Source organism: Arachis ipaensis, chromosome B1 (assembly GCF_059453495.1).
Source record: "Arachis ipaensis isolate K30076 ecotype BB chromosome B1, ASM5945349v1, whole genome shotgun sequence".
NCBI classification, from domain to species: Eukaryota; Viridiplantae; Streptophyta; class Magnoliopsida; order Fabales; family Fabaceae; genus Arachis; species Arachis ipaensis.
This window is the reverse complement of record NC_142436.1, coordinates 13,915,253-13,937,984: the sequence shown is the minus strand read 5'-3', so window position 1 is coordinate 13,937,984 and position 22,732 is coordinate 13,915,253.

Sequence of the window (22,732 nt, the reverse complement as noted above, 5' to 3'; positions counted from 1 at the left end):
GAATTGTCATCTTAGGCGATAGTCGTAAGCAAGTGCCTCCATATCTATCATACAGTGAGTACCATCAATGGAGATGAGAAATTTGTAGTGCTTGAAAGTCTGAACATATAGTGAAAATGTCTAAAACATCTGATGAAATATAACACTGTCTTCATCACCATAGTATGATTGAGTTACAAGTTTAACCCGTGTGCCTACATCATAACAATTGTTAGAACATACGCTTGTTTAATATTGCATATATAACTAAAGGCAACGTAATGACACATATATGGTAAGTACATCTATATTACAAATAGCCTCCTAGGAAGCTCATTACGATTGCTCCTGATCTCTGTATGTTCTAGCAATTACCCTTCACTTTACAAGCTAAACCTTTCTATAGGAAATTTTTTGTAGCCAAAGTGGGCCTCAACAAATTCTTGTCAAACCCTTACCTAATTGTTGGATCGACTTTTACCATTATGAATATCGCTTGAGCTATCACTTTCGAGTACAACCTTTGATGATCTTGCCCTGTTGATGTTTGTATACAAGAATGAGGACTATTGTATCTCCTCACCTTCCTTTTTTCTTGCCTTCGACAATAGAAAAAGTGTATGCTCTATTGACAACCCACTCCAAACTGAGTGCACTGAACTGAATACGTCAAATGGCCACTCTCTAATATCTTATACTCCATGGCCCTCCTGATGCTATACGTCTTTATTGCCATAAGAACTTCCTCCTTATTCTCAAATTGTTGTCCAACTTCGAACTCAGTAATTGGATCATCATCGGGGGCTCCCTAACCAAAAGACTAATCTTGGTTTATTGCATGCAATTTCAACATGGTAAAGTGAGAGGATGATCATATGGTTGGAAAATAGCAGTTAAGTCAGTGCGAGTTGTAGGTCTGTGAAGTAGTTCATCTCAACATCATCCTTCTCCTCATCACAGGTATATCAACTAGTTTAGCTTCAACCTCATCATTGTCGGATACAGGGTTAACTAGATACGGATCGATCATTAGGTCTCCAATTGCAGAGCTGTCATGGATTTCAATATCTACATGCCACATGTCCTACGACGGCATATTTCGATCTTCATGATTCGACCCATCACTGTTTCCCTCAGATTAACTAGAATAAGATTATTTAGTGTCGCCCGACATTTCACATCTGCTGGCATGTCAATAAATATAGGTTTTTTTTCCAAAGATATAAAATTTTATTTCAATAAGGAGAAAAATAAGGTGTCTAAAGTCAGGACACACATTAAATGAAGTGGGGGTTTCCCAAATTAGTTCACTAACAAGTGAAAAAAAAAGAGTAGTCTGAAAAAGAGAAAAGTAAAGTAAACTAAGAGTTAGGGTAGCAAGCGTCATCTACTCTCCCTTAGTATGTGTATTGTGTATTGTCTTCATAGCATAGTGGATGGCTTCCTCTGTTGATCGACGTTTCTGTTCAAAAACTCACTCATTGCAAGCCTTCCATATTTCCCAGCACAAGCAAGTTGCTAGTTCCAACATCTGGGTTGCCTCTGAAAACTAAGTGACTCTTGACAAGAAGCGTTGCCACCATTGATGAAAGAGGTCTGTGTGTTAGGTTGGAATGCGAATTACCAAGGAGGTTCTTCCCCAAATTTTCTGGGCTTCCTTATATTTGAAAAGACAATGATTAATTATTTCAGGTTCCTATTGGCACCGGGGGCAGATTGAATTCGTTGCAGGAATTCTCCGATGCAAAGAATGAAGAACAAGTAAACCTTCATGGAGGGCCTTCCAAATAAAAAATTTTATTCTTATTGGTATGCTTAGTTTCCACATATGGCTCTAGATGCTCTTCTGTTTCATTATTGTTGGACATTATTCAATTGGAATGTGGAAAAAAGTATAAGCCATATTGTACCCAGAAGCTACATCATACCTTTTAGACTTATTAAGAGCCCACTGTATTTTTTCTTCTTCTTCTTCATTAATTTTAATTGATGTAATTCTATTTGTAGTTTCAAGAGTAAACAGTTCTTCTATTAAGGTTTGGTTCCAGATGCTACCATCAGAAATTAGATCTTTTTACCCAGAGAATATTGCTCTATACTGGCTGAGAAGGTTAGTTCCAAGTCACTCTGAACGGATATAATGGAGGTAGCCACGGATCAGCAGCTATCTTGGTAGACTGGCCATTTCCAATCTTCCAATTCAACCCTTTTTCGACGACGTGGCGCCCCTCCAACAAACTCCTCCAACCCCATGTTGGGGAATTACCAGGTTTAGCACTTAAAATATCATTTAATCTGTAACATTTGCCTTTTAAAATTTTGCTCAATAAGGAACTGTAGCTATCTTCTAAAATTGTCTACCCAGTAGGACTAAGTTTTGGAGCCTTTAAATCTTTGATACCAAAACCACCCTCCTTTTTAGGTCTCATCATTTTATCCCAACTTACCCAAACTATGCGACTTTCTGATCCCTTCTAGCCCCACTAGTATTGAGTAAAAAACTGTGAATTTCTGATAAAAGCGTATCTAGTAATCTGAAACAGGACAAGGTATAAATTGGTATCGCTTTCCCCCACTGCTCTGAAAAGAACATGCTTACCTCCTCCTGAAATAAGATTTTTCTACCAACCTTGAATCTTCTGCTGAACCTTCTCCTTAATTTGGTTAAAGGTAGTCTTTTTGAATTTATTCACGATTGAGGGTAAACCCAAATACTTGTCTTGGGCTTCTATATGCGCAATATTCATCGACGTTGCTAGCTGAACCCAAATAGTATGAAGGGTGTTGTTACTAAAAAAGATTGCTGATTTATTTAGGTTCACTTTCTGCCTACTGTAACTCTCATAGTCTGCTAACATCATTAGGATTCTTTCATAACTTTCTTGAGAAGCTTTACAGAATAAAATCGAGTCATTGGCAAAAAGTAGATGGTTAATAGTAAGACACCTCCTAGAAACTTGAATCCCTTGAATTAATTTGTTTTGCTCTGCCTTGTGTAACAGAAAAAAAAGTCCTTCCACACATAAAAGAAAGAGATATGGAGATAGAAAATCTCCTTGATAGATACCTCTATTTGGTTTGAAAAAATTATAGGGTTGACCTTCCACAGCAACAAGGTAAGAAAGTGAAGTAACTAATTCCCAGATCCAATCTATTAACTTAGACTCGAAGCCAATTTTCTTCAAAATAAACCATAAAAACTGCCACTCTACACGATCATACGCTTTACTCATATCCAATTTAAGGGTCATTTCATGTTGGAGACTAGTCTTCTTATTTTTTAAATAATGTATAAATTCATGCGCAATTAGTACATTATTTGAAAGAAGATGACCCTTCAGAAAGGCATTCTGATTAGGACTAAACTTATTCATACAGCTTTGAAGTCTATGAACTATAACTTTAGAAATAATTTTGTAGAAGACTACAGATAAACTAATAGGTTTTACCTGAGTTATATCATTTACATCAATTACTTTAGGATTGAGACAGATGTAATTATGATTGAAACTTTTAAGAATCCTTCCACCATTGAAAAATCTCTTAGTTGCCCTAAAAACATCTCCACCTATTATATTTCAATAGAACTGAAAAAACTTCGCAGTCACTCCATCAACCCCTAGGACACTCTGAGAGTGTACACTGAATGTAGCGCGCTTCACTTTTTCCATTAAAATAGGCCTTTGTAACCTGCGGTTCATGAGAGCTGTAAACTTAGACTCAAAGTCCTCAAAGAAGGGAGAATGATCAATGCAGTTAGAGAAGCTAAAAATATCTCTGAAATAGTCTTCTGCCACGGCTGCAATGGCTGAATTGGAAGTGGCAATTTCACCATTAGCCCCAGTTAATTTCCAAATTTTGTTCCTCTAGGATCTAATTTTGAATTTTTGGTGGAAAAAATTTGTACTTTTGTCACCTTTCTTTAGCCATTTAACTATCAACTTTTCCTTTCAGTACATCTCCTCCTGGATAACCACCCTCTCCAGCTTTTTTTCAAGGTCAAGAATCTCCCATTTTCCTATAATGCTAACTTTTCTCAGTTCTTCAAGTCTCCTCTTGACCTCCTCCATCTCCTTCTTTAAATTAGATCTGCTAGTTCACTATCATTGGGCTAGACTATGCCGACAACCGTTAATTTTTGCGCCAATTAGAACATAGCCAAACCTTGAATAGTAGCCCCCACGCATCTATAATGATTCTTTTGACCTCCTCATTACTACACCTAGGGGTGGCAAAACGGGTCGAGCCCGTCGGGCCGATCCGCTAAACCCGCTAAAAAAGGCGGGTCGGATTAGGATTTGGAGCCCGCCAAATTAAAAAAGCCCGCCAAACCCGCACCGCCAAATTGGCGGATTTTGGCGGGGCGGGGCGGGCCGGTCCGCCGGGCCAAAGATTTTTATTATTTTTATTTTTTATTAAATAAAAGTGTGATTACTATTATAAAATTAATAATTATAGAATTTTTAAACACTTTTTTTTTTTTCATTTTTTGTTTTTATTCTTCTTTTAGTTATTAACTTTATTTATTTTATTTTACAATTTTGTATATATGCTCAAATTATGTGACTTATTTTTTAAAATAAAGATGATTCTATTGACAAATATTATTTTGAACAATTTTATTGAAGTTAAAAATTTAAAAAAAATAGTAAAAAATTATATTATAATTTGACTATTTTTCATTTGTATTTGATTTTTTAATTATTATTTTTTGGTTAATTTTAATGAATTTTATTTAAAAAAAAAAAAGAAGTGGGCTAGCCCGCCAACCCACCAATCCGCCATAAAGCGGGGCGGGCTAGCATTTTGAACCCATTTTAGTTGGCGGAGTGGACCGGTCCGCCCCGTTTATTGGGCGGACCTAGGCGAGACGGGGCGGGTTGGGGCGGACCGGCCTGCTTTGCCACCCCTAACTACACCACTGTTCTTGAAACTTAAATAGTCTTTTGGAATGCTCTAACTGAGGATTAGTATTAATAAGAATCAGAGCATGGTCTGATTCCGTTTTCGCCAAACAAAAATAGTAGTTTAAGGAAATTCCTGAAATTATTCACTTTCCAGGGCTCTGTCTAATCTTTCCATAATCAAATCATCCCCTCTCCTCCTGTTACTCCAAGAAAATAGTCTTCTTATATTCTATTAATAATATATTTTTAACAAAATTAATTGCAACAATATTTTTAATTTTTTAACAAAAAATCTAACTATTTTTATGTAATATAAAAAATATTTTTGTATGTATTTATTTGTTTTATATTTATTTATTTTAAAATAAAAGATTACATTTATTATTTTTAAAATTTTATATATTAAAATATATTTATGTTTTTTTTTTTGTGACTAAAATATATTTATGTATGTATGCACTAATATATTATATATTTATAAAGTCTATCAATACTCTTTTTTATAATATATAGAGAAAATTTCACTCTCCTCCCTTGCGAGATGCTAAAATGACACTCCCCTTCCCTCTATTTTATAAATGTACATTTTTCTCCCTTCTAACTTTTAAAAAAACCTCCTCTTTAATCATCTTTAAATTTTTTGTGTTAACTAATATTAACTTTATCCATTTTTTAAGAAAAAATAAATTATTTTTTGAAAAAATACCCATTAACAAAAATTTTATTTTTTATCATTAAATTTTTCTTACCAAAATACCCTTTAATAAATTATTCTTTTATTGATTAAATTATATTTTTACCAAAATATTTTCAAAAAAATTAATAATTAAATTATTTTTTTCTAAGATACCTATCCTTCAATAATTTTTTAATTATTAAATTATGATTTTACTAAAATTTTTGTTAATAATTATTTTTATATTTACTATTAATTTTTTAATATCAATATATATTATTTTAACATTAAATAAAAAAATCTTATCACTGTTAATATGTATAACAATTAATATATATTGATATTGAAAAATAATCTTACTAAAAATTTTTATTTAATGTTAAAATAATATATATAGATATCAAAAAATTAATAGTAAAATATAAACAAATTGTTAACGAAAATTTTGGTAAAATTATAATTTAATAATTAAAAAATTATTGAAGGGTATTTTAGAAAAAAATAATGTAATTATTAAATTTTTTTAAAAATATAATTTAATCAATAAAAGAATAATTTATTAAAGGATATTTTGGTAAGCAAAATTTAATGATAAAAAAAAATTTTGCTAATGGATCTTTTTTTTGTTTAAATAATTTTTTTTTCTTAAAAAATGGATAAAGTTAACATTAGTTAATACAAAAAATTTTAAATGGATTAAAGGGGAGGTTTTTTAAAAGTTAGAAGGGAGGGAAATGTATATTTATAAAATAGAAAGAAGAAAAGTGTTATTTTAGCATCTCACAAGGGAGGGAAGTGAACTTTTCTCTAATATTTTTTAATTTTTATTTAATAAAATATAATGATTTATAAAAAATGGTACATCTAATGCACACAAAATTACTGAGCTCAATTTAGACACATCCCATAAAAAAAATTAATGAAGGAACTAATTTGGTACATGACATTTAATTTCAAGGATTAAAATGAATCTCTCGATGTAAAGTCAAAAATTAATTTGGTGCATCTATAATGATGAAATCGTGGATGACATGTGGACAAATAATGTTGTGACACATGGCACAATTAACAAATCGCTAAATAGAATTGTGACATGTGGCACACCCTGTCTACATTAGCATGTTATGTGTCACTGATCTATTCGTCATCATATCTTTACACGTGGTCAAATTATAAAGTGATACGTGTCATTAATAGTTTATGTTATTAAGCCAAATCAGCATGTCGCTAACAAAAAAATAGATCAAGGACCCAATAAGGAAATTTTAAGTAATAAGGGCAAACATGTAGTATATAAAAAAAAAATTTATAAATATATTAAAACATATAAAAATAAATAACATGAAAATATTAAATATTTTTTATTTATTCATTATAAATATTGATATATTGATACATAATAATGTAGTTATTAATTCATCTTTTTATAATAATAATAATAATAATAATAATAATAATAATAATAATAATAAATGAGATTAATTAAACTAATAAACAGATTATCTTTTAATCAATAATAAAAATAAAATATATTTTTTTATGATTTATGTACAATAAGAGATATTTTATAAAAAAATTATGTACCAAATTTCTCATATCCTCATTATGTATTTTATAGATTACTTAATAATTATTCAATCATTTAATAAAAAAATCAAAAAGTAAATTTCAAATAATAATAATAATATAATAATAATAAACGTTGTTACTTATATAAATAAAAATATAAAATATGTTATTATTTTAATTAATTTTTAAATAATTTTTAATCCAATTTATATTTAAGAATTAATTATCAAAATATACGTCTAGTACAAATTTATTCAATTTATTAGTAAATATTAAAGTTGAGTAAAAAAAATTCAAGGATATAAATTTTAATTAAATAAATTCATTACTTAAATATAATAATTTTTTATTTTTTATTAAATTAATTTAATATATATATTTATCTTATACTTTAAGATATAAATTAAAGTTTAATTTTAATCTATTAATAGTGTGAAATATTTTATACAATTTTTTAATTACTTCTATTTTTTTAGATGATCATTTACACGAATGCAATCAATATAAAAGGGAGTTATTTTTTATGATATAGTGTTACATAATTGAAGGTTTTTTTCTGAAATAAATTAAAAAAATAATTAGTTTCCTAAATCCGTTATTATAACTTTAAATTCCCAAATACGAATTTTTTTTTCGGGATTTAGGGCAAGTTTGCCGCACCCATCGACGAACTCCATAATTTATAGAGTTCACATGACTCCGGCGAACTTCAAGTGGAGTTCGGCATAGTATATAAGCCGTGGGACCAAGTCACTTTGACTGTTTTTTCCTCCCAAATCTCTCATCTAAATCTCTCTTCCAAATCTACCTATTTCTCCTTCGCTTGTGTTTTTTCTACGAGATTTTCTATCTTCTGATGTCTATGAAATTTGTTATCCACTATATTATTAGTTTCAAGTTAGTATTTAACATGTTAGTTAGAGTTACAATTTACTGTTTACATGTTAGTTATAGTATATAACATATCAGTTAGACTTTTTATGTTATTATTTTCAAGTACATTTACTGTTTACTGTTTATAACATGTTAATTAGAGTAAGTTATTAGTTAATTGTTAATTAATTTAGTCAGAATAGTTTGCATTGTTTAAATTGTGAGTTAGATGGTAATTAGATGAATGATTAGTTAGATTAGATTAAAATGATACATAGTTAGTAAAATTAAGTTATTAGTTAATTATTGATTATCATGTTTATATAGTTAGTTGAATATGTAATTGGATTAGATTAGTTTAGAATAATACATAATTAATAAAATTAAGTTATAAGTTAATTATTCATTAGTATGTTTATAGAGTTACTTGACGGACTTATTATTATGTTATTTTATTTTATTAGAGTGTAGTTAGATGGAGCATCAATTATTAGGGTACGAGCATACGCTTTACAGATTGGATTAGGCTGAGCATATTATTGGCAGACTTGATCGAATGGTATATTTTTATCTCTTGTTTATTATATTGTAATAAATAGTCAATTTGTAATTTTATGTGTTGACCCTCTTTTTTTAAACTTTTTTTTTCTGTTTGGTAGGCGTCCCGGATCTTGCGCACCAGACAGAATTTGATGAGATGCCCGTCTGAGCAGATAAGGCCATATCTCAGGCGAGTCGGGTTTGAGCATGTGGCGTATATGGTGGAGTTCGAGCACGATTGGCCATTGGCATCAACGTTGATAGAGAGGTGGAGACCTGAGTCCCACACATTTCATCTACCATACGGCGAGATGACTATCACCCTGTAGGACGTGGCCTACAAGTTGGGACTTAAGATCGATGGTGATGTTGTTAGTGGCTACATCAGTGGATGGGAGCAGCACCATGATGGACGGTCCATTGAGGACTTCTGCCAGCAGCTACTGGGTGTTGTTCCTAGCCCAGAGGATAGACAGTCACAGACCAAGTGGACTGTCAAGCTCACATAGTTTCACAATACTGTCTGCGGAGAGCTGGAGTAAGACACTATTGAGGAGCGCCTGTTGCAGTACACGAGAGGGTATATCGGACGCCATTGATGGACAGTCATCCTCCACTGCAGATTACGCCACTCTAAGGGACCAGATGAGCACTCTAATACCTGATCCAGATCCACCGCTCGAGCGAGGATAGCGCGATGCCAGACCTTCCTAGCAAAAAGTTCATCCAAACAAAAATAATTTGACTTAACAAGAGCCGTGATGGGTGAATTCCTAGAACCCTTCACGACAGCATTAATGCACTCCGAGATGTTTGTCATCACGTGACCAAACCGACGATCCTCATCCGCATACTGCGCCCAATGTGACCGAGGCATTTCTTCAAGCCAGTTTGTGATTGCTACATTTTCGCCCCTCAGACGACCAAAATAATGAACGAACTCCCGCTACGATTTCAAATACGATGCGTTAATTGGAACCTTCTTCAAATCCTTGTTTTTTAAGTGAGTTATGAAGTTGGCAGCAATGTCTCTTATATAAAATGCTTGGAAGGCGTGAGATGGTTTCTATAAACTTCTCTCGACGTTCAACATAGTATCAATTGATTTGTGTCTATCTGAAATCACTAAGATGCTGGGTTATAGTGTCACATGCTGTCACAGATACGAAAGAAAGAACGACCAAGCCTCCTTTGTCTCACCCTCAACAATGGCAAGTATAATAAGCAAAATGTTTGCATTGCCATCTTGAGCAACTAAGGATATTGAAATGAATCTTACCAAGTGAGTACATCTGCACAGTGAATAACCAACGAGGAAGCTCGTTGTATGACTTCTCTCAATCGGCATATATTAGAGCAATAACTCTCTGCTTTGCAACCCAAACCTTTCTATAGGACGCTTTGTAACCGAAGTGATTCTCCACACCTCCCTGCAGAATCCTGATGCTGATTGTTGGATCTGCTTTGACCATTGTGAAAATGTGTTGAGCAATCACCTTTGAATCTAACCTACGATGGTCTTGACCCATGGATGTTTGCATGAAAGTATGAAGACCATTGTATCTCCTAACCTCCCATTTTTCTTGCTTTTGGCGAGATGATATGCGTATGCTCCAAGAACAACCGAGCCCGAAATGGATACACTATACATCGTACCTCTTAACTGCCAACATGACTTCTTCCTTGTTCTCAAATTGTTGTCCAACCTCGAACTCATTTCTTGGATCCTCTTCGAGGCCTCCCTGGGTAAACGACCAATCTAAAGTCATTACATCGAGATTCAACCTGAAGAAGTGATCCGGCCGGTCATATGGTCAAGAAATGGCAAGCTGTGTCAGAGCGATTTGTGTGTCACTGTAGTAGTTCATCTCTTCTTCCTCGTCATCATCATCAAGAATTTCTGTTGGTTCATCATCAGTATCGACTTTGTCATCGGGGTTAACTTCATACTGATCCATTATCGGATCCCTGATAGCAGAACCCTCATGACTTTCAACATTATCTTCCATCATGTTAGCATTATAAACTTCAACGTTTGAGCCCTCTTGACTACCTTCAGGTGGCATATTTAGATCGACCATCGTCCTTCTAATATTTTGTCTAACAGCTCCACTTAACAGACTATCATCGATAGTATCTGTTCATACCCTGGGTCGAGATACCCGACCTGGGATGATTGGCAACAAAGCGACCGACCTCTTTAGGTCAGGCTACCCGACCTCTTCTCAAAGAAGTCGGCCAAACCAACAGGAGAGCCCAATAAAGGGCCCAAATAGAGGAACACGACCCAAATCCACAGGCTGTGCGAGCCTATAGAGATAAGGGCGGTTCCCTTAAAGATAAGCTGACCTCAACTCAAAGATAAAGATAAGATAAGATAACTAACTTATCTTATCTAGAAAGGTCACTCTACAACCATTATAAATACACTGGAGCACCCAGGTATAACTCATACTCTGATTCTACATAAAACCTGCTTAATACCCGTGCTAACTTAAGCATCGGAGTCTCTTGCAGGTACCCCCCACCCTCCGGTGGCCAAGGATCAGCAATGCAGCAAGTCCAACAAGTCAGACACAACAGCGCCGGCCGCCACCAGCCATTCGGACACGCCATCTCCGACCATTACAGAAGATCTCATCCGAGATCGACCTCCAGTTTCAGGTAACCCTCGGAACATTGGCGCCGTTGCCGGGGAACCTGGAAGTCATCCCAACACCATGGCGGACGGCCATGACAACGACCACGATTCAGATCTAGAAAACAGAAAGCCGCACAAGAACGCGGACACTACACTGAAGGATGCTCCAGAATCCAACGGGGACAAAAAACTCATCAAATCCCGGGGTAATAGAAGCACTTCAAGATCGCTTAAAGCAATTTGAAAAAGAAACCCGACAACAACGAGAGGTTGGGAAGGATCTTCAAAGAGAGGTACGGCGACGTCGAGAACTGGAAGACAAACTCCTACAACTCGAGGCCGATCTCAAAGCAAAGGCTACCCGGACCACTCCTGAGGACAACTCTCACAAGGATCAAGATCCATTCACTAAGGAAATCATGAAGACTAAAATCCCTAAAGACTTCAAACTTCCGGATATGAATTTGTATGATGGCACCACAGATCCCAACCATCATCTCAGCAACTTCAGAAGTAGAATGTACCTCACCGACGCTCCAGATGCCGTTCGCTGCAAAGCCTTTCCAACAACTCTCACGAAGACAGCAATAAGATGGTTCGACAACCTACCTCCCAAGTTCATCTCAAACTTTGACGACCTGGCCAAAAAGTTCCTGGCCAGATTCTCCATCCAGAAAGATAAGGCCAAGCACGCCCCCAGTTTACTAGGGATCAAGCAAGGAGATCGGGAGAGCCTCCGCAACTACATGGAAAGATTCAACAAAACATGCATGGACATACAAAGCTTACCAACAGAGGCCGCCATCATGGGACTCATCAATGGCCTACGAGAGGGACCTTTTAGCCAATCTATATCAAAGAAGTACCCTACCTCCTTAGACGAAGTACAAGAGCGAGTAGAAAAATATATCAACATGGAAGAAAACGCTCGGTTGGGAGAAACCTCAAAATCTGGGACCCCCTACCGAGATAAAGACAAGGAATCCAAAAGGAAAGAAGATCGACAAGGGGAGAAAATTAAAAAATACCATAATTACACTCCCCTCAGGGCATCCCTGGTCAAAGTATATAAAGAAGTCTGCCATACAGAGAAAATCCCCCCAGCGCGGCCACTCAAAGGCAAAAGGGGTGGAGGAAACCGGAAGGAATACTGTGAATACCATCGAGTCTGAGGGCACTCCACCAACGAGTGCTTCGACCTAAAAAATATCATAGAAAAGTTGGTGAGAGAAGGAAAATTAGATCGATTTCTGGCCACCCGAGATGATGACCAAAGAAAGAGACGAAGGGACGAACGAGCTGAACGATCACCTCAGACACCAGAGAGACACGTCCACATGATATACGGCAGATTCGCAGGAGGTGGGATCTCCAAATCATCTCTCAAAAGATATCTCAAGGAAGTATATCATGTCGAGGGAAAGGAGGAAGCACCCGACATCCCTGCGATAACATTCACTAAAGAGGACGCATCTGACATCATCTCGGGACACGACGATCCCATGGTCATCACTATCATACTGGCAAACGCTAATCTACATCGCACATTAATAGACCAAGGGAGCTCCGCCGACATCTTATTCAAAACTGCCTTCGACAAACTCGGCTTGGAAGAAAGGGAGCTTAAGGCATACCCAAACAACTTGTTCGGACTGGGAGATGCCCCAGTACAACCATTGGGATACGTATCACTGCACACTACCTTCAGAAAAGGAAACCAATCCAAGACGCTCAAGATAGACTACATTGTGGTCGACGTGAGTTCAGCCTACAATGCCCTAATAGGTCGGACCACGCTAAATCAACTTGGCGCAATAGTCTCGACCCCGGATCTATGCATGAAATTCCCAACTACAGAAGGGATAGCTACAATAAAAGCATATCAAAAGATGGCGCGCCACTGTTATAACAAAAGTCTAAACCTCAGAGGCAGAGAAGAAGAGTTTCATACAATTGAGCTTGGTGGAGTTCAGCGACGAGAAGAACTCCGTCCGCAGCCAGAAGGCGAGATAGAGAAGGTTCAGATCGGAGACACCTCGGACAAAACAACTAATATCGAAACGATCCTAAGAGGAGACTCAAAAGAATTACTGATACAATTCTTACGCGATAATGTTGATCTCTTCGCATGGAAGGCCGCAGACATGCCAGGCATAGACCCCAAACTAATGTGCCACAAGTTGGCGGTCTATCCAGGATCTCGGCCGGTGCAGCAGAGACGAAGAAAACTTGAGCCAGAGTGATCCCAAGCTGTGGAAGAACAGGTACAGGCACTACTGGAGGCAGGATTCATAAGAGAAGTCAAGTATCCACTATGGCTAGCCAACATCGTCTTGGTGAAAAAATCAAATGGGAAGTGGTGAATGTGTACCGATTACACCGATCTCAACAAAGCCTGCCCAAAAGATCCTTACCCACTCCCAAGTATCGACGCTCTGGTAGATGCTTCCTCCGGATATAGATACCTCTCGTTTATGGACGCATACTCGGGATACAATCAAATCCCCATGTATCCACCAGATCAAGAAAAGACCTCGTTTTTAATGCCGAAAGTAAATTACTGCTACATCGTGATGCCCATCGGTCTCAAGAACGCGGGAGCTACTTACCAAAGGTTGATGAATAAAGTCTTCTCAGACCACATCGGAAAAATCATTGAAGTCTATGTGGACGACATGTTGATAAAAACACAAAGCGAAGATACATTATTGTCCGACCTGGCTCAAGTGTTCGACACTATAAGATCTCTCCCCTTCTATGCTACTTTAAGGAAGGGAAAGCAGTTCGAATGGACGACAGAATGTGAACAAGCCTTCCAAAACTTCAAGGAGTTCTTAGGACGGCCACCTATCTTATCTCGACCACGAGAAGGAGAACCGCTCATACTATACCTCGCAGTAGGAAGCCGGGCCAATAGCCTCAGCACTAGTCAGAGAAGACGAAAGTGGGCAACAACCCGTCTACTTTATTAGCAAAGCGCTACAGGGATCTGAGCTGAACTACCAGAAAATAGAAAAGTTTGCCTATACCCTCATTCTAACATCTCGACGACTTCGTCCGTACTTCCAGGCTCACACTATTAAGGTTCGAACCAACCAGCCCATAAAAGGAATATTGCAGAAAACAGATTTAGCAGGCAGAATTTTACAATGGGCAGTCGAGTTATCAGAATTCGACCTCCAATATGAAGCTCGGACGGCCATTAAATCATAGTATCTGGCCGATTTTATCGCAGAATTCACAGATACCTTGGAAACCCCCACATAATGGAATCTCTACGTGGACGGTTCTTCAAATAAGACTGGAAGCGGCGCAGGCGTGATAATAGAAAGCAACCAAGGAACCCAGGTTGAGCTCTCCCTCAAGTTCGGGTTCTCGGCCTCAAACAACCAGGCGGAATATGAAGCGTTATTAGCCGGTTTGAAGCTGGCTACAGAGATCGGAGCTCAAAACTCAACATTTACAGCGATTCACAGTAGTCACCTCACAGATAACAAGGAGCTATCAAGCCAAAGATCCCACCATGAAAAAGTATTTGGATAAAACCAAGGAACAGCTCGGACAACTCGGGGAATATAAGATTTGCCACATACCCCACGAACAAAACGCCCGAGCTGACGCACTTTCAAAACTAGCCAGCACCAAACCAGGGGGCAACAATAGAAGCCTCATCCAGGAAATGCTACAGAACCCGTCAATCTTGGAAGAGGAAAAAGTCCTAGCCATAACAAGTCAGGACCAAGGATAGATGACCCCCATAATTAACTACCTCAAAGCAGAAACACTCCCCACAGAAGAAAAGGAGGCAAAGAGATTAAAAAGGGAGGCACAGTACTACACTATCATAAATAACATCCTGTACAAAAGAGGGATCTCAATACCACTACTAAAATGTGTGCCGACCAACAACACCAAGGAAGTGCTAGAAGAAGTACACGGCGGCATGTGTGGCAACCATCTCGGAGCACGAGCTCTTGCCAAAAAAGTACTCCGAGCGGGATTTTATTGGCCAACTCTACAGAAGGAAGCTACAGAATTTGTAAAGACATGTCCACCATGTCAGAAACATGCCAACTTTCACATCGCCCCGCCAGAAGAGCTCATCAGCGTAACTTCGCCTTGGCCGTTTGCAAAATAGGGACTTGATCTTCTCGGACCCTTTCCCTAGGGATCAGGACAAGTTAAATTCCTCATAGTAGGGGTAGACTATTTCACAAAATGGATCGAAGCAGAGCCTCTAGCAAACGCCACTGCTCAGAGAAGTCGGAAATTCCTATATAGAAACATTGTCACAAGGTTCGGGGTTCCACACTCCATCACCACAGACAATGGCACTCAATTCACAGATGCAGGCTTCAGAAGACTAGTGGCCGACTTGAATATAAAGCACCAGTTCACCTCCGTCGAACACCCTCAAGCCAATGGACAGGCCAAAGCCGCCAACAAAGTCATATTGGCTGGGTTGAAACGGAGACTACAAGATGCAAAGGGAGCTTGGGCCGAAGAACTTCCACAAGTCCTATGGGCATATCGAACAACGCCACACTCCACGACAAATGAATCACCCTTTCGACTGGCATATGGAGTGGAGGCAATGATCCCAGTAGAGATTGAGGAAGGGTCATCCAGAGTAGTCCACTACAATGAAGGGGCCAACTCTCAACTTCAGAGGGAAGAACTCGACCTATTACCTGAAATCCAAGAAAGAGCTCAGATCAGGGAAGAAGCACTAAAACGTCAAATGGCTTCCAGATATAATCAAAGGGTAGTGCCGAGAAGTTTCGCACAGAATGATCTCGTCCTAATCCGAAATGATATTGGAACAACTCGACCAGGAGAAGGAAAGCTGGCAGCAAACTGGAAAGGACCCTACCGAGTTGTAGAAGTACTTGGGAAGGGCTACTACAGACTGTCCGAACTCGATGGACGAGAGCTTCCCAGATCATGGCACGCCTGCAACCTAAGAAGGTACTACAGCTAGAAAAGGTAAAAGATCTCACTATCGGATGCACTCTTTTTCCTGAAAAGGTTTTTTAATGAGGCACCAAGTTGAGACTCAGACACTATCCGCCTTAAAAGGATGAAAAATTCCCACATGTATATATTCGTACTTTCCTTTGAGTAAAATATATTTTAGATATTCTACAAGATCTCAAGACGCATTAATCTGAAGCATTCATCGTCCGATTATAAAGCAACAGATCGGCAGAAAGTGAACAATAATTTCACTGCGCGATCACGATAAAGATAAACCGTCCGATAAAGGTGAAAACGTGATTCACCCAAAAGACGATTTAGAGATGACAACCACTTTCTACAAATCGGCAAAGATGAACACAGAATAATGTAAGAATTTATCGAAAATGATCCAAAAAAGAACCTGACGAGGTCTTACAGATTGCTAAAATAATAACTTAAAAACTGGCCAACGTTAAGAAGTCAGACCAAGTCAACCCAAGTTATAAGTAAACCCTGGAAAGAGGTTTGGCCAACCCTATTAAAGAGGATTACTTTAACTTAGAAGGGCCCGACATGACAAAGTCAGCCCAAAATGAAAAAAGTTATAAAAGTAGTCCCTGAAAGAGACCTGACAAAGGTCCAAAAAAGAGGACTACAAAATAACTTAGAAGAGATCGACCTAACGAAGTCGATCTCCTATAAGACAAGTTATAAAACTAATCCCTGAAAGAGATCTGACAAAGATCCAAGAAAGAGGATTACAAAATAACTTAGAAGAGATCGACCTAACGAAGTCGATCTCCTACAAGACAAGTTATAAAACTAATCCCTGAAAGAGATCTGACAAAGATCCAAGAAATAGGATTACAAAATAACTTAGAAGAGATCGACTTCGTAACTTAGAAGAGATCGACCTAACGAAGTCGATCTCCTACAAGACAAGTTATAAAAGTAATCCCTGAAAGAGATCTGACAAAGATCCAAGAAAGAGGATTACAAAATAACTTAGAAGAGATCGACCTAACGAAGTCGATCTCCTACAAAAGAAAGTTATAAAAGTAATCCCTGAAAGAGACCTGACAAAGGTCCAAAAAAGAGGATTACTAGAAATAACTTAAAAACGATAGTGTCAGCTTGGACCGGCAAGAGAAGTCGGACCAACGAAAACTACAGCTTGGACCGACAAGAGAAGTCGGACCAACAAAAACTACAACTCGGACCGACAAGAGAAGTTGGACTAAAGAAAGCTAAAGAAGGACCGGCAAGAAAAGTCGGACCGAAAAGAAACAAGCGCTAAAAGGGACATAGCTTTACCCAAAAAGCCACACGACAAGGCTATTGAAATTGTTCAAGACTAACTAAAAAGGTTCCACCAAGAACACTAAAAGTTGTCGAACGAGTTAGCCCCGAAAGTCATCCTACCTCAACCAAACAGGAGACACCACAGACAAGTCGGAAGAAGGCCGAAAAGACCTCTCAAACAAATTAAAGATCGACATGATAGCATCGGTCAACTACAAATAAACTTGGAAAAGGACAACATAAGAGAAGCCGGTCATGGATTGCTACTTAAAAACAGCTCAAAGAGGTTGAGCGACAAGGCCTCAGCATTCTCAAAGCGCATAAAGAAGTTGAGACAGGTGCAAGCAAGCATGACATAAAATACCAAGCTTCAGGGTCAGACCCAAAAAAGCTTAGAAGCTACTCGTTGTGATTTGTTTTGTTTTAATGGGTTGCTAAAAGCAACCAAAAAGAGTGTCATCAAAAGATACCAACCACAAAATAAAAAGTTAAAAGCCCACAAGCCGGGCCAACTACACAGATGTCTAAAAAACTACAGATCAGAAGACTTTTTAATAGCATCAGGAGAAGGAGGGCGAGCCTGGAGAGGAACAGCATCCACAGTACCATCGTCTCGGTTTAAGATCTGGCAGTCAGGATCAGAAACAGGAGGGCCGACCTCAGCAAGAGGAACAGTAGGAGCTGACACCTTGGCAGAAGGAATAGGGAGAGGCTTAACATCATCATCATCCTCATCATCAGGAACAATCTTACCATCCCTGACAACATTATCCAGGTTGAAGAGAGTGAGGTCAGCCTCGGGAGCAATAATCCGAACTTGCTCCTTCAGGTTCTCGTAAGCAGCAGTCACACTACCAACGAGATGATCTTGGAGCTCAGAGTAATCGGCCCGGGCATTCTCCAACTCCTCCTTCAAATGCATCCCTTCCCGGTAGGATGTGACGTAACTCTCTTTATGCCTTAATGCCGTGTCTTTGGCCAACCGCACGGAAGCCGCCAGAGCAAGGGAACTCGCCTTCTCAATCTCCAAATCCTTCTCCAACTTGGCAACCTTTACCTCAAGCTCCTCTTTAAGGCCCTTCATCCGATCGAATTCTTGCTTTGCCTCCTCCATGAATTCTTTGGTGGCATGGAGAGGAAGATTCTGGGCAGTTCGGTACAGAGCAGCTCCCATACACGCCATCTTAATGCTGTTTTGGGTCATGAATTCCAGATGGCAAAGGATGGACACATCATCCATGGAAAGGGCACCATAGGGACCAATTTGTTGATCCACGAACTCAATTGTATTAAAGTCAGGAGCATCAAGGTTAAAAGGCTCAGCTGTTTTCTGTTTCTTATTGGGAGGAACGCCAGAAGGAGTGACAGAAGTCAGGGGAGGATCAGCCAAACGAACTCGGGAAGTGGGGATCACCTTCCTCGCCCCAGGAGAACTCGGCATGGACGGCTTCACACGCACTTGGGAAGATCCCACCCCAGCCGCTCTGGCCGAGATGTTTTTAGCAGCAGTCGCCTTCTGTGCTCTTTTAAAAGCCTTTATGGCTTCATTATTCTTCATTGCCTCTGCAAACAAAACACAACAGTAAGAAATTAAGCTGCAAGTCGGAAAGGCATTTACAAGCAATATAAACAGATAATAAAGGGAACGCAAAATACCCAGCTCAGTGTGAAGAAGAGAGGGATTGGTTAAAAATTTCTTTGTATCAAGATAGGGAGGTTGACCCACCCCAGTGTTCTTCCAAGACAGTCACAAAAGCTCGCTCAGCCTCATCCAACATTTTTCACGTGTATCTGGACACCCTCACATCTTTCTGCCATTCCAAGGGAAAGGCAGGCTCATCATTCTCATCCAGAAAAAAGGGCCGAGCTCCTTCAACATCCCGGAGCTTGAAAAAGTAGTTTTTAAAATCACGAAACGATTCGTCAAACATGGAAAAGACCTTCTTTCCCTGGGAAGATCGAAAGGAGACCCAAACTGCCTTCTTTTTTACCACTCCAGGCTTCGTCAAGACAAATAGATAGAAGAAGAGAGATTGCGAGGGAGGAATACCAAAACCATGACACAACAACTAAAAAATTTTTATGAAACCCCAGGAATTAGGGTGAAGTTGAGAGGGAGCAACATTACAAGACCATAACAGGTCGGTCTCAAATTCAGTAAAGGGAAGGGTGATACCCAGCTGACCAAAAAAGAAGTCATAAGCATAGAAAAAATGGCAATCTCTAACAACCCGAGTAGAGAAACAAACTCTCTCTTCAGAAGAGGGAGGGACAAGTTCATAATTCTTCTCATCGCCAGCATTACTACAGACCCTATGAAACTGCCTAAGCTGCGCACAAAACTCGGAATCATCCAAAGAGACACACATAAGAACCATTGAGTCAACCCAATCGGCCATACCCTCGGGAACCTGGGAAGACATCTCTACCACGTTATGGCGAGAAAACATGAGGCCAACTAAATCCTACAATAAGAAAAGAAGATTGGATTACTAAAACATATCTCGGACGAGGGGCAAAACAACTCGACAGACGAACAAACAGAAAAGGAAAACCCCAAGACTCAAACCAAAGTCCTGGGGCATCCTTTGGAGGCAGAGCAAGGTTTCAGGAAAAAGCTACAGCCTACGTCCCGACATTTTTCAAACAAGAAAAGAAGATCTCAAATAGCAAACATTTCGAAGAAGAAAAACACAAAGTCATCAAAGCCACTACCTTCCTACGGTCTATCAACAAGAAGCATCACCAACATCAAACATGCCAAAGCAGAAATCGTCAAAGACACAACCTTTTCTCAGAAATCAAATCATCACTACAAAGCTTCAAAATCAAATGTGCAAGCAGAAACAGAAACAACATGCAAAAGCCCTAAAAAAAGATTCAAGCAACAAGAAAAGCAAAAAGATTCGCACAAAAAATGAAGGAATTCCAGAGCACACAACAATCAGGCACGGTAAAAAGCGGAAAGATCCAAACTTTCTCAAAATCAGACATAAAAAGTGACAGACAAAGAAAAATTGAACCTGGAGAATAGAAGAAAACCTCGAAAGAAAGCTAAAGAGCAGAAGCAACAAAGCCACCCCTCGAAATGGAAACTACGAAGATGGAAAGAGAAATATGGAAATCGCCCCTCTTCCACAGAAAGCAGTAAGCAGAACAGACGTTGCGGGAAGGATCTACGAACTTCAGGCAAGAAACAGAAAATGAGAGAGTAAAGGGAGAAGTTACGAAGAAGAGCAAAGAAGAGAAACCGTTTTTTGATTGAGAAATTCAAAATAAAAGCCAAGAGAAAACGGGGCAATTAATACCAATTAATTGAAGGTATTAAACCCTCTCACATTCCCAAGAACAAAGCGCTGATATAAAAGCGCGCGTTTTTAGAGGAAAACGTTCTACATTCAAAGATTCTACAAAAGGAAGAAATCGACAAAATGCTTGAGTTCGGCTTTGTCAGAGAAGGACCGAAGTCAAAAGACTCGACCTCAACAAAAAGACCGAGCTCAAGCAGGGGCACTGTTCATACCCTGGGTCGAGATACCCGACCTGGGATGATTGGCAACAAAGCGACCGACCTCTTCAGGTCAGGCTACCCGACCTCTTCTCAAAGAGGTCGGCCAAACCAACAGGAGAGCCCAATAAAGGGCCCAAATAGAGGAACACGACCCAAATCCACAGGCCGTGTGAGCCTATAAAGATAAGGGCGGTTCCCTTGAAGATAAGCTGACCTCAACTCAAAGATAAAGATAAGATAAGATAACTAACTTATCTTATCTAGAAAGGTCACTCTACAACCATTATAAATACACTGGAGCACCCAGGTATTACTCATACTCTGATTCTACATAAAACCTGCTTAATACTCGTGCTAACTTAAGCATCGGAGTCTCTTGCAGGTACCCCCCACCCTCCGGTGGCCAAGGATCAGCAGTGCAGCAAGTCCAACAAGTCAGACACAACAGCGCCGGCCGCCACCAGCCAGCCGGACACGGCATCTCCGACCATTACAGAAGATCTCATCCGAGATCGACCTCCAGTTTCAGGTAACCCTCGGAACAGTATCCACAGATGATCTTCGTCCGTCCAACTCAACGAAGAACACGAATAATTCTAACAGATGAACATTCGTCCATTGGTTGTGCCACGAACTTATAAGACGTACGTCCTCGTCGTCACGTAACTGATACCTAATTCAAAACAACAGAAATATTTCTCAAAACCGTTGTCTAATAAACATAATAACAATAGAGCCAAGGCAACTATGACATACCTTTTATAAAATAAATTATCATCTACTTCGGTCAGATATCTGTAGTAAATTGTTTTCACTCTTTTTGTGTATTGCTGCCCGACGGAATGCAATATCAAATCCTTCAACGATGTTAGACTGTTAACTTCCAGTGTCATGTATGTAATTATCGGTTGCCCAGACTTAAAAATGATAGAACCTTCTTCATCATACACTATTTCACCATCATAATGAATGAATAACAATGGATTCATTGACATTGTAGAGAAAAAAAATACCAAGATGCGAACCAAAGAGGAGAATAAAATTGTGATTTTGAGCACCATTTTCCAGCAGCCATACTTTTATTTTGGAAACTCCACTCAAAGTTCACTGGGAGTGTGGCGAACTTCATATAAATTATGAAGTTCGCCGGGGGTCAGGCGAACTCTATATAAGTTATAGAGTTCGCCGGGAGTACGATAAACTTGCTCTAAATAAAAAAAATGTGTATATACAAATTTAAAGTTAGAATAACGAGTTTAGAAAAATAATTATTTTTTTAATTTATTTCAGAAAAAATTCATAGTTTAATGCACATGTGAAATTATATTACACTAATAATGTATCAAATTTAATTCTAAATAAAAGTTAAAAAATTAAATATATATTTTAACATAAAAAATAAATATTTTTTTAATGTGAGGACAAATATAATTTTTTAAAGGATATATATATATATATATTTTTTTTTCTTATATTTTTTTAAAATACTAGTGAGGACAAGCTATAACATAGATCCGTCAATGTTAAAATGGTACATTTTTACTAATTTCAAAAATATAATTAATGCAATTAGAATCTCAGAAACAATTTTAGTTTACAATACTAATATTATATATCACTTTAGGATTTATCTCTAATTTCCACTTATAGAAAAGGAATTTCAACCCGTCCTTCTCCCTTTTTTTTGGTGTCTGTTTCTCCCTATTTTATTTAAAATTAACAAAATGGTCAACCACATTAAATGAAAAAAAAAACTTTTTAAAAAATAATTAATG